The sequence below is a fragment of the Dreissena polymorpha genome, chromosome 1 (genome assembly GCF_020536995.1).
Source record: "Dreissena polymorpha isolate Duluth1 chromosome 1, UMN_Dpol_1.0, whole genome shotgun sequence".
Taxonomy (NCBI): Eukaryota; Metazoa; Mollusca; class Bivalvia; order Myida; family Dreissenidae; genus Dreissena; species Dreissena polymorpha.
This window is the reverse complement of record NC_068355.1, coordinates 114284167-114290284: the sequence shown is the minus strand read 5'-3', so window position 1 is coordinate 114290284 and position 6118 is coordinate 114284167.

Below are 6118 nucleotides of genomic sequence, written 5' to 3'. Positions count from 1 at the left end.
GTATTTTAACAAGCAATAATCGCATCACACGCAATCTGCAATAAGTATCAATAAAATACTTCGTAACGACCACTTATAAGCCAGAATTAGTATGCTGATAAAACCCAAAATTCTTCCACACCGAGGATTATAATTGTTTATGTGCATCGTGAGTTTTCTTCTGCGCCATTTTGCACCATCGAAAACGAAAGTAGACTGTGTAGTATCATTTTTTTGTTGAAAAGGTAGCGATAATTGTGACAAACTACGTACCAGTCAGCCTTTCAAAAAGAAAGAAACAATTTAACGAAACGTATTAGGGCAAAAGAAACAATTAACGCAAACGAAAGGTTAAACTCAAATAAGATCCGGATTCGAAACCGATTTTACCAATCACGGTTAGAGGTTACGCATGCGCAATTAATTTCCTTCTATATTACATATAAATTGTTGAATTTCGATATCAATTTTTACCATGATCAAGCGCATACCCACTATATCATCATACATCATTGGAAAGATAAATGCATAATCTTTTGAAGAAAATGCATGTCATTAAATTTTATACGTGCTAACTCAAAATATTTACCTTAGAATAGGCAAACCGGTTTTTACAGCTGTGCAGACAACCATTTTGGGCTCAAATAGTATGACCTACTTTCAAACCCGGAACCATCAACACAAAAAGGATAGCACAAAAATGGCTTATTTTCTTATTGCTTACAAATATACCTTCAAGTTGATAACCCTAAAAACAGGAGTTCCGGTTTGGGGTTATGTGACCTAGATCCGCGAATCCTCGTTTGGATCCGCGAATCTCGGATATTTCGGATATTCAGTGCAGCCCTAGAAATTTGACATTACTTTAAACGTCAGTGTACGTAAATCACTAACCAACAAGCTCGATTCTACTAACATATAAGATGTCGCTGTATACAAGGCCCTGATTATTGCTTTATAACGTTGTTGTGATTAATTAATTAATTAATTAATTAATTATTTAATAAATTGGTTAATTTTTTTTCAATCAAGTTCGCGGCTGAACTATTTTTCAATGATAATAAGCCCATTTCGCAATAGACAATCCCAGAATCGATAAATTGACCGCCGCCATATTGGCTATCACGTGACCCGCTGATCCTGACGGTACTGAAGAATTTGGCAGATAACAGCGTAATCATAGTAAACACCCGTTTTATTCCAATAAAAAGTACTTTATGACTTCACACAGTAGGATTGAAAACAATTGAAACATAAAACCAAGTGTCATATGTATCACATCGTTAATCAATATAAGTTAAATAAGAAAAATACATGATATATTTATAAAATATTTGTGTCTCTGCAACAATATTCAGTGACAACACGTAATGTTTAAGGCCGAGTTTGCTTTTAAATCATACCTTTCAGTAATGTCTTTGTATAAAATTTAATTATTTCTTTATGGAATGAAATTATTCAATGAAAATTATAACGGTTATTGAAATATCTTAAGTCCGAAGTAAACGTTGTGATTTGAGCGTAAATAGTGCCGGAGATATTAATGAGCGTAACTGTGAAAGATTTCAGGACGTAGACACTTTAATTGAAAAATAGATATCTGCCTTTGTTTAAGCCTGTATTATTTCTTATTAAATGTCGTACTTCTATAGTTCCGGTGGTACTCAATAAGAAACTTTGTAAGATTCAAGACCGAGGCCGACTTTTTTTTATTGAATAGTACATATCTTTGTTTGTCTAAACATTTTCCATTTCGTTATTAATATTTTCCTTGTAAGTGTCATTTTAAAGGTAATAAAATCTATAGCCGAAATGAAGTTTGTGATTATAAAATTGGTCCAGAAATATTTATTAGCGAACCTCTGTAAGATTTCAGGTAGAGGCAAATTTTTTTGATTAAAAGTATGTATCTGGTTGAGTCTAAAACTTAAGTGCTTTTTAGCAATTTCTTTTTTTTTTAAACTCGCTCTCAAACTTATACAAAAATCACTAGCCGGGCAGCGCCGTAGCCACGCTGAGGCACACCGAGGCAGTTGCCTCGGCTAAAATTTGCAGAGTAATGTTGAGATTACAAGGAAAAAAAGGACAATTTATGTCAAAGAATAAAATCTATATAAGAAATTGAGGCAATTTAATGAATTTAAGGCACAATGATATTCACAAACAAATATTATCATTGAGTACAATTGGTTCATGTTGAGGCAGATAATTATTTCATTTTAATAACTTCAATTGATGCCAAATGGCTCAGCAAAATGATTAGGAAATCCGTATATTAAACAAAGCGTCGCACTGTACACTTCGATGTTACAATCATTGTGGACATCGGAACGTACCGAGCGAGGATCGGGTGTTTTACGGCCAGGTCTGTGTCTATTTTGGACATAGACACACTTCGGGTGGTTGGCGTTTTAGCCTTTATTGGAATTCTCCTCTTTATGGCCGGCGTCGAGTTTAATCCGGGACCGTTTCAGGTGGTAAGAATCTTTGTTTACATTAGAATTGTCAAATTATGATATCCCGCGTATTAAAACTTTTTTGATATAAAGAAGTTCAAGTCTTTTCTTTTTAATAGTCAATGAAGTTGATGATAGAACGTTGATGATAGAACTGTCAACTGACAGAAAATGATGACGCAGTGCTAAAACAATGTGTTACACAAGAAAATTGAAAAAAAATGGCCAAACACTTTACTAATTTAAGTTAAGTATTTGTACTCCTCATGATAAGCAATATGTCCATGTGACGCAATCGGTAAGGCGGCAGACTCTGGATCTATTGCTCACTATTATATTGTCACTGCGTTGGTTCGAATCCCAGTAGGTCCTTGTTTAAGTAAATTCCATCCATGATCCTTTTTATATGTGTTTATGATTGAAAACGCTTTTGCATTTAAATATTTTTTTAAAGAGCCCGAATGTGCTTTCAAGCTCTAAATGGAACGAGAGCGCCGATGGCGTTAAAAGCATAGGTGCAAGATACAGGGAAGAATGGCGTCACGTGGTATAATGTAGTTCGATATCGCCATCCGCGAATTTCTCAAATCAATAATTTCAAACAATTACCGACTATTTAAATAGATAATCTTTCCATTTACATCAGTGTTTGAAACGCTTATGAAAAATAATTACCCAATCCTTTCAACATTTAAGCACGGACAGATCTGTATCGAACTATTCTTTTCACAAATGAAAATAGACGCTACCCTATTTGTCTGCGTCAAGAATTTGTCGTAAAAGTTGTGGTAAGCGTTAGATGCAGACGTGCACAACAGATTGAGTTCTGAATACAGATTTCTGAATGCAGATTTTTATAGAAACTCCTCACAGCAGTTACTTCCCTTGCTTCGCCCGGTCAGTAACTTTTAGTATAAGGGAGGCCACTGCGTAGGAGATTGAGATTTATAGTGCAGATAGAATTGTTTTACGAACGAAATTTGTTTTAGGTTATAAGAAGATTTTTTGACATAAAACGGTCTTAGAAAAATTCACTAAAAACGGTGTCAGCAATATTCTTGGAAGAAAACGTTAGAAAAACGTTTCCAAAAACAAATTGTAAGAATGACCATATACTAAATTAAATAGATATTTCGTCTGATTTTTGATCAGGTAAGGCTTCATAATGGACAACCAATCGATGTGGATTTTCGAAATGTGCTATATACCATAAGCATAGGTGCGTAAACGCACCTATGCTAAAAACAAATCGTCCACGAATTTTTTCACGGTGAACTTGTCTGAACTACAACAGCAAGTTTACGGAAGCTGATTTGATGTTTACTTAAGAAATAATATTTTGTATTGGTTCTTGTACATGTGAGCGGAGTTTCAGCGCATTGCGAAGGCTTAAAACGTAGACACGTTCTACTATGAAAGAGGAACGGCTTAATGGCATCGCTTTAATGTTTGTGCATTAACACGTTACAGTTGAAAACAAATTCTTCAAATGTGGGATTCTACTGGAGACAGGAGACTTGAATTAGCGTTCAATAAGATAAGTTGAAGAATAATAAAACATGTTCATGAAACATTATTCGCTAAAATGTTTGATAGATCTGTTTCTTCATATTATGAGGTAGATCTATTTTATTTTAGTATTTCAATAATAAATATGTAAAGCACATTCTATTATCCATATACATACTATGGCTTGTATGAGAGAGCTGCGTCTCAACTTTTTTTTCTATCTGACTTCAAATGAAGTATATGCCTTTTTTTCTGTAGTTAAGTTTGTTAATCATTGTCACTTCAAACACCTTTTATGGTACCAGAATATAAAATTGACAATAAACTTGTAGCAGATTTTTTTTTAAACTTTATTGATACCAAACGGTAATTAGTAGCGTCCACGATTCCGATAATTTAGGTATAAAATGTAGTTTAAATGGCCTTTAAAACGCACCAGAGACGTTCTAGGTATAAAAAAAATCAGGGGGGGGGGCATGCCCCCGGACCACCATAGAAGGACCAAAGATACTGCCTCGGCTTAAATTTGGGTCTGGCTTTTGTGATTCTAAATGAACAAGTACCGGAGCTATTCATTTGCAAAACTGTGTAAGATGTCAGGACATGGCATACTTTTCTTATTGAAAATGACATATCAGCTTTTGCCTATAACTTTCTTATATTATAATTGAAAAAACGTTTAACATGTAATATCAAAGTTTATAGTCTGAAATAAACTGTTTTGGGCTGTTCTCAATATTTTCTAAACTGATTTCATTATGTATTAAATGTTCTTAATAACATCTAAATTCATGATAAACATGTTCAACATGAAAAATATGGAGCCTTAAATAAACTTAGTTAAACTAAAATAGTTCCGTTATGTTCTGACTGTTCTCTAGTTTTCCTAAACGTATGTCTTTATTCAATTTTCGTTATAATGTCTAAATTTACGATTAAAAAATAAGAACAGGAAAAAATAAGTAATTTTTTTCTTCGAGTATTATGGATGATTAATTTCAGCAAGATAAAAGGTTCTGAAAAAAAAACATCAGCGATAAAGTAGCGAACGAATCCGCTGAATGGCAGGCGATGTCCCAAGTGTGGATTTAAAGCGTTTATGGGTATGCACGTGACACCACATGTCTGCAATTCTGAAGATACCGTAATTAAGATGACATATCACGTGTCACCTTGAAATAACATGTTAAATGACAAACAAGACCTAAGTCTCGCCAGGGACCTACCGGTATACAAATACCCTGTGTACACAATGGGGGCATTCGCAATCTGTAAACAAACGATCTTTCAGTGACAATAACGTAGTGACGTCACCATCTATGTATAGAATGGGGGCATTCGTACAGTTGTTTCGCGCCATAATAGGTTACAGTATACTAAATACTTTTGGTGAGCAATACCCTCTCAAAACATGAACATCATTTTTTTCGAAGACACAATTCTCTGTAGGGGCACTTGTCATGCCTTTTTTATAAATATTTATGTGTGTATGTGGTAAGGAAGACATTGCTATTTACTAGAATTTACTCTTTTGCTTGAAGGTTGGAGACAACATGAAACTTTGACAGATGGCGGGAAACTCTTATCAAATGGACAGAAGACAGTCCAACTTGTTGACGCTCTCAAATATTAAGCTACTTTTTATAGTGGTATATTTGGAGCAAAGAATTTAGCCAATATAAAAAGTATCTCTAAACTCCTTGCTCGTCTTATAAATAAGACAAACAGAAGCCGGCAAATAGCTGGCCGTAAAACAGTGACCATTAATTCGTGTCGAATTCTTTCTTACATAACGCATGACCAATCTTTGTTATTGTTTTAATCAAATTGGCTTAGAATGCTCTTCGAGTAAAGGTTTGGTTATGCGCAAAAGTTTGACTTTATTTTGGGTTAAAGTTATTGCTTTTATATATAATTTGTTAAGGAAATATTTTAGTATATTGTGACCTAAACGCTTCTCCCAAAACTAGGTATCCTCCTTTGGAAAGCCCTTCCTTTTTGCCAATCTCCACGCAGAGTTGCCGTTCCTTGCTCACAAGAAAATCCTTCCAGATTGGGTAGGATTTTATTTTATTGATTTACGTTTTATATTATAAAAGTAGACTCATTTTCTTAAACAATTTGAAAAAAAGTGTGTATAAATTAAGGTTCATAATGAAAAATTCATTATCTAA